This window comes from Aotus nancymaae, unplaced genomic scaffold (genome assembly GCF_030222135.1).
Source record: "Aotus nancymaae isolate 86718 unplaced genomic scaffold, 86718_ANA_hifiasm-v0.15.2.pri h1tg000051l, whole genome shotgun sequence".
Lineage (NCBI taxonomy): Eukaryota > Metazoa > Chordata > Mammalia > Primates > Aotidae > Aotus > Aotus nancymaae.
The window spans coordinates 4350889-4358822 of NW_026988465.1; the positions used below are offsets into that span (position 1 = coordinate 4350889).

The 7934-nt window shown below is 44.9% G+C and overlaps 1 long non-coding RNA gene across 1 annotated transcript; it reads right to left on the bottom strand.

The window, feature by feature from the left end:
• Window positions 1-2273: 2273 nt before the first annotated feature.
• On the bottom strand, window positions 2274-7320 carry LOC110568663 (uncharacterized). Its single transcript, XR_002478892.2, has 3 exons — window positions 7201-7320; window positions 5604-5709; window positions 2274-2544 (listed from the first exon to the last, which is right to left on the bottom strand). It is a non-coding gene; the product is annotated as an uncharacterized LOC110568663 (long non-coding RNA).
• Between the last annotated feature and the right edge of the window lie 614 nt (window positions 7321-7934).

The window sequence follows — 7934 nt, forward strand, 5'->3', positions numbered from 1 at the left end:
TTTTAACTTTCCAAGTAGTTCTAATGTGTGGCTAGAGTAGACAATGTTGCCTCAGGCACGGGATAGTGGTAACCCACCAAAAGGTTCAGCCTGTCCCATCAGCTGGCAAATGAAGAAATAATAACACTAAGGCTGTGTAGGGAAGATAGAGGGACAGTTGCATTCTGTCTGAGTTTCTATTTATTTGCAGGGAAACATGCCCTCTACTTCCGTGTTCATCTTGTATTTCAAAGTCTCGTGCTCTGTTCGTTCATTCTTGTCTGTTGAGCTTTTAGCTCTGACACTTAAGTTGGATGTTTTTAACTTTTTGGTTACTGAAATGATCTTAGTTATCCAAACAAGATGTCCAACCATCCTGGTTAGCCTGGGCCTGTCCTGGTTCTCACCTCAGACATCCCACATCCCAGGAAACCCATGTCTCTGGCAGACAGGGATGGTTGGTCACTCCCAGTAAAATACATTATTCTGGAATAGTTCTTGTGGCCACATGATTTAAGGAAATGAGATCGCGGATCTGGAAACTGCTAAGAATTCAGAAAATCTCCAGCCCTAGCACTGCAGACACAATTTAGATAATAACTCTGTTCCACTTTTCCAAATTCCTGTCTACTGTGTGTGGGAAGCTCAGCCTCAGGTCACACTGGCCAGTACAGCTGACAGGCCCAGGGACATTCCTGCCCTCTCCCATCTCACCTCCCTTCCTTCTAACATTGTGTGAGCACCAAGACAGCTCATGCACCTCTGTTTCCCACCCTGCGCACAGCAGAGAGACATCACCAGTGTCTCTCTACCTTTAACAGGGCCGCCTTTGCTTCCCAGCTCTGAGAAAGCACATCATCCGTGTGCTCAGCTCCTGAACCTGGCCGTTCCCTTGTCTTGGTCTCTAAACTGCCTTGAAGATGACCTCTTCAGCCCACCATTTCTGCTTTTTTTTTTAATTTTTTTTTTTTTAAAGACGGGGTTTCACCATGTTGGTCAGGCTGGTCTTGAACTCCCAACCTCAGGTGATCTGCCCACCTTGGCCTCCAAAGTGCTTGGATTACAGGTGTGAGCCACCACGCCCGGATCCATTTCTGCTTTTTTAAAAATGTCTTTTATACACACATACACACACACACACACACACACACACACACACACACACATGATTTTGTTTTAATCTGACCAGTGGAGTCACATCACATATTTTTTCCTCCCAAGGAAGGTTCGCACTCAGTCTTCTTTGCAAGCCAAATACTTTGCATATCTGAAAGCACACCCTTAGATCATGTGGAGTGTTTTTTTAAATATTGTTAAGAAGGGATTTCTGGGCGGGGCGCAATGGCTCATGCCTGTAATCCCAGCACTTTGGGAGGAAGAGGTGGGCAAATCACGAGGTCAAGAGATCAAGACCATCCTGGCCAACATGGTGAAACCCCATCTCTACTAAAAATACAAAAATTAGTTGGATGTGGTGGCGCATGCTTGTAATCCCAGCTTCTCAGGAGGCTGAGACGGGAGAATCACTTGAACTCAGGAGTCGGAGGTTGCAACAGCCAAGATCACACCATTGCACTCCAGCCTAAACAAGAGCTAAACTCCATCTCAAAACAAAAAAAGGGATTTCTGAATTAGATTATTTCAACTGATACTTTGCTGTCAGTTCTAAAAGGATTAGAAAACAGAAAATCTGCAGCCACTGTAAGCTTCACAAGTGAGCTGTGGGCCAATTAGCAGCGTCCTCCCCTTTTTAAAAATAAGAATCCCAGGTGGGTGCGGTGGCTCACATCTGTAATCCCAGCATTCTGGGAGTCCAAGGAGAGCAGATCACTTGAGGTCAGGAGTTTGAGACCAGCCTGGTCAACATGGTAAAACCCCGTCTCTACTAAAAGTACAAAAATTAGCCAGTCATAGTGGCAGGCACCTGTAATCCCAGCTACTTGGGAGGCTAAGGCAGGAGAATCACTTGAACTCAGAAGGCGAAGGTTGCCGTGAGTCAAGATTGTGGTACTGCGCTCCAGCTGCGGGTCACAGAGCAAGACTCCATCTCAAAAAAATAATAAGAAGAATCCCTTTCTTGTGTCAACATATGATACCCTTTTTCCTCCAAAACATACTCATTTTCACTCACTTAATATGTCTAAGAAATGGTGCTTCACTTTATGCCCAGTAACAGACCTCAGCAGACATTCCCATGTGGCTGGGAAAGCTTCCCTCTTTCCCCTGCAGAGAGATGTGCGTTGCTAGCTGTTAAACTGATGAAGACACAGTACCCAGAAAAGAATAACCAAGGACACTCTTCATAAACACTTTCATGAGGAACAGCAGGCAGGGAAAAACATACCTGCACTAGAACCAATTTTCAGAACTGCTGCTGGCCAGCTGTGAGACATCTTTTGCCTCTCAAAGCCTTGGTTTCTCATCCATCAAATATGGCATTTGCACAAAATTATCTCCACAACCTTCTTTCTGCTCCAAAATGCTATCATCTTCCTTACTGTATTATTCTTTATTCCTCCTTCATCATTTAGTTCCAAAGCATAGTTCACAGGAATCAAGTATACACTGAAAAAATAAGATAATGAATAATTACAATCAGGACAAATTAAAGATTAAACAAGCCAATTTTATTTTTTATTTTTTTATTTTATTTTATTTATTTATTTTTTTTGAGACGGAGTTTCGCTCTTGTTACCCAGGCTGGAGTGCAATGGCGCGATCTCGGCTCACTGCAACCTCTGCCTCCTGGGTTCAGGCAGTTCTCCTGCCTCAGCCTCCTGAGTAGCTGGGATTACAGGCACGCGCCACCGTGCCCAGCTAATTTTTTGTATTTTTAGTAGAGACGGGGTTTCACCATGTTGACCAGGATGGTCTCAATCTCTTGACCTCGTGATCCACCCGCCTCGGCCTCCCTAAGTGCTGGGATTACAGGCGTAAGCCACCGCACCCGGCCCAAACAAGCCAATTTTTAAAATACAAACAGTAAATATATACATTGCAGAGAAAAATAGAAATGGCTGCTAAATATATAAAAAGATGCTTCAGGTATAACCTTATTAAGACTGGAGGTAAAATAATTTAAAAAAAAAAAAGAAAAAAAGATGCTTAACCTCACTAGCAATCAGGAAAATTCAAATTAAAATGAGATGCCATCTTTTCTCCATTGAATTGGTTAAAATGTAAAAGAATGATAATGTGTACCATTGGCAAGGCTGTGGGGAAACGGAAGTGTAACTCAGCGCACACTCCGTGGGACAATTTCACCTTTTTAAAAATAAGAATCCCAGACATGTAAAAGATGTCCACAAACATCTAAAAGTTCAGGCACCTTTTCATCTGAATCTAGAAACCTATACTGCAAAATATTCATGTATGTTGCACCACTGTGTGTACTTTTAAAAACTTGAATACAAACTGGAATGCAATGGCACAATCTCTGCTCAGCGTAACCTCCACCTCCTGGGTTCAAGCGATTCTTGTGCCTCAGCCTCCTGAGTAGCTGGGATTACAGGCATGCGCCACCATGCCTGGCTAATTTTGTATTTTTAATAGAGATGGGGTTTCACCATGTTGGTCAGGCTGGTCTCAAACTCCTGACCTCATGATTCACCCGCCTCAGCCTCCCAAAGTGCTGGGATTACAGGCGTGAGCCACTGCACCCAGTCACCTTCCGTGCCATTCTTCAAAATGGTAGCAAGAAATCGGAAGGAAATCAGGTATGCAAAAAGAGAAGCCCTGTGACAAGGCTGTCCCTCTGAGCTCAGAGTATCTTTCATGGCTGCAAGGCACACATGTGAGTCAGCCTGAGAAACATCCCAAACAATTGGAAAAGTCCAGGTATCTCCACTACGGGTAACTTCAGTCTGAACTTCAGTATTTCTTGGGGTCAAAAAAACCACCATAGAAGGAAGAAAAAATTCAGACCAGCTGTAGTATGAGGAAGCCTGGGCAGAAAACAAGCCCATCAAGACAGAGGAAGCGATTCTGTCTTCAAGCTGAAACAAGACCTACACTCCTCAAAAGGGAGAATGCCCAATAAAGCACAGTGCCCATAAGAAAACCCCACTCCTTATAAGAACATGTATTTCAAAACGGAAGATGAGGCCAGGCACGGTGGCTCACGCATGTAATCCCAGCACTTCAGCAGGCCGAGGCAGGAGGATCACCTGAGGTCAGGAGTTCGAGACCAGCCTGGCTAACATGGTGAAACCCTGTCTTTACTAAAAAATACAAAAATTAGCCAGGCATGGTGGTGCATGCCTGTAATGCCAGCTACTTGGGAGGCTAAGACAGGAGAATCGCTTGAACCCAGGAGGCGGAGGTTGTAGTGAGCCCACCACTGCGCTCCAGCCTGGGTGATGGAGCAAGACTCTGCCTCAAAAGAAAAAAAAAAAAAAAGATAAGGGGTTCAAAGAGTTTTCAAGGTGACAGACACTTCTCATACAGAGCACAAAAAATGTGTAGCCTTCCCAAGTATGTTAAAAATTAAGTAAAAGAAGAAAAAATTGTATTGGGCCCACTCTTGTTTGGGAAATTTCATTACCCTGAAGTTTCTAAACACACTATTCTCTATATAAACAAAAGAGAAGACAGTCTACCTAAAAGCAAGAACGATGGATTTTTATGGAAATAAACTAGACACAGATTCTAGGCTGAATAGCTAATCGTTAAATACACACACAGACTGTTCTGGCCATTGGCACACCAATGACAAGATGCCTTTAACAGTCAACATCCTGGAGGTTTGAACGTTCCCTCCAGGAACCTAGTGTTTTTACAGACACCATCCCAATTCTCAGGATGTTCCTAGACTTCCCCCATTTTGTAAGTAGAAGAAGTGAGATACCAAAACCTACCTAACTGACCTCCCCAAGGTCACAGAGGCGTTAGGGCAGCAGAGCGCGGAGCAAACTATCTGTGCCTCTTGGGAACCAGCATCACAAAAATTATATTTGAACCTTTCAACAACCATTTTGGACATGATCTTTCTCCAAACCGCATTGTAATAAAGTTGTCACTTTGGTTCCAAGAATGCTCTTTGATGGTGAAGAGTTCAACAAGCCTCTTCCTCGATCAAAACTGGTTTGCCCAGATGTCCTAGCTCAACAGGTGGGAGGAAGGGCAAATGGGGAACCAGGACCCACAAACGGAGCCAACTCAAAACAGAATCCAGTCATCACCCTAGCAAGTTTCCTCAACCTGGGTGTGAGATTAAATCCCATTCTGAGCATAAGTCAGAACTTTTACTCTCCGTGTAAACAGCAACCAACCAGCAAAATCCTAAGACATTTTCTCAACATCCCTTAAAATTCATTGCTCCTTCATTCCTACAAGGCTCTACAAGATCTCGTCTCAGTTCTTGGCCCCAGGCATCTTGAACTAACACCAGCCAGGGAATGTTCTGTGCTCTCTCTCACCTCTGGGTCTTTGCACATTCGTGTCTCTATCCAGAAAACTCTCTTCCTGGTACCCTCGTCTACACCACTTCTTACCCACCCAGCTTGCCCCCATCTTAGAGGTCACTTCTTCCAGGAAGCCCTCCTGGCCTCTCTCAGTTATGTGTTTCTGTATCACCCTGTATTTCTCCTATCATAGGACACAAAATGATCCTCCCATGTAATTACCTGGTAATTTGTCTGCCTCCTGTATTTAAACCACAAACTCCATGAGGGCGGGAGCTGGCTCTGTCTTCTTTGTCATTGTATCTCTAGCACCTTGCATAGCGGCTGACTGTAGATAAATGAGCAAGTAAATACATGAAATTAACAAACATTTATGATTTACCACTACAGTAGGCCTGCTGCTGGACACTGAGGATAGGAAGATAAACTTACATCCTCTGCCTTCAGGTAAGTTGTCATCTATTAATCCATAATGATTTCTTATCTTTATTTCACCTATAGATAGACTTTTTATAAAAACACAGCTACCCAACATGAGCCCTGAAGCTGGTTACACCTAGAATGAAAATGTCCTTCTCTGTGCTATCAGTGGTGTCTCTGAAATGTTTAGACCCAGATCTGGCCTTTAAACTCCTGCTTTTTGAAAACCAACAAATAGATGAGAATACTCTGTACTACAAGCAAGCATCGTGCCTGCTGGCTTCAGGCTCCCCAGAGAAATGAGATTCCAGAAGTTCATCTGTTTTGGGACTTTTTCTGTTTTGTTTTTTTCTTGGAGAGAGGGTCTAGCTCTGACACCTGGCTGAAGTGCAGTGGTGAGATCACGGCTCACTGCAGCCTACAACTCGTAGACTCAAGCAATCCTCCTGCCTCAGCCTCCCTATTAGCTGGGGCCACATGTATGTGCCACCATGCCCAGCTCTTTTGTTTTTTGGTTTCTTTTTTTTTTTTTTTTTGGAACACAGTCTCGCTCTGTCACCCAGGCTGGAGTGCAGTGGCACAATCTCGGCTCACTGCAGCCTCCACCTCCTGGGTTCAAGTGATTCTCCTGCCTCAGCCTCCTAAGAAGCTGGGACTACAGGTGTACACCAACACACCCGGCTAATTTTTGTATTTTTAGTAGAGACGGGGTTTCACCATGTTGATCAGCATGGTCTCCATCTCCTGATCTTGTGATCCACCTACCTCGGCCTCCCAAAGTGCTGGGATTATAGGTGTTAGCCACCATACCTGGCTATTAGTTATTATTTTTTGCAGAGACAAGGTCTCCCTATGTTGCCCAGTCTGGTCCCAAACTCCTGGACTCAAGAGATCCTCCTGCCTCAACCTCTTAAAGTACTGGGATTACAGGCATGAGCTTCTGTGCCTGGCCTCAGAAGCTGATCTGAATACGAATAAACATACAGTGAGAAGTGAGACAGAGGTTTTTGTTTTATTTGCAGCTGTTGTTTTCACAAAAGAACTACAAAAAAACACAGCACCTCCATCCTTTCTGCCTTCTTAACTAAAAAGGAATACAGTCCACAGGCCCTGGACTTGATCTTTCTGAGCTGTTTCTAAACTAGGCCCCACCCCACCCGACCCCTTGATACCATGACCCAAGTCTGTGGTTCTCAAAGGTGGTCCAGGGACCAGCAGCATCAGCCTCATCTAAGAACTTGTGAGAAATGCAGAGTCTCAGGCCCCACTCCACACACTGAATCAGAAACACTGGGGTGGGGCCTGGCCATCAAGGCCTTGTTTTATCAAGGGCTCCAGGGAGTTCTGATACATACTCAAATTTGAGGGCCACTGCGTAGTTCCTTATCACAGCACTTACTGCAAGCTGATCATCTTGCTTATTTCTTTAAATGTCTTCTTTCTTGTCCTCCCTCACTGGAGGATTTCAGCTGCATGAAAGCTGGGACTTTGTCCGTGTGGCTCAGGGCTCTGCATCTCCTGTGACTTAGAAAGGGGCCATCACATAATAGGTGCACAGTAAATATTTGTCGAATAAACAAACAAATCTTCCTCTATTTGCTTGTTTTCCTCAATTTCCGAGGAGCTGCCCTGAACAATCCCCGAAGTTGAAGTACCCTTGTGAGTCATCTGGGCAAGCGGCTGATTATCTTGCGGGTGATAAGGCTCCAAGGACAGGTGAATGGGGCACAGCCTGGCTGCCTGTCCCCTTCACCCAGATCCCCAAGGCTAGAGTACTCCCTCGCAATCATGCTGAACTCACCTTTCCCTGCTTCAGAGGCCCAGGTAAACCAACTCCTGGCCAGCCATCCCTCTGCAAAGTCCTCCCTCTCTCGAGGCACCCCCTTTTCTCCGCTAACTACCACGCCCAGGGAAGCAGAAGGCAGTTGTCATTACTATGCGTAAAGTCCCATCTCTAGGTTTCACAGCAGAATTGTTTGAGAAGTTCTTCTCTTATCAGTCGAAGGGCAAGAAACGCAGATCTTAGGGGAAGAGACAAGGGAAACAGCCACTGAGAAAAAAGAAAGATCATCGCTGCTTCTCACACCAACTGGGGCTCATTTGATCTCAGGAAATGCTCATAAGCCTAAAATG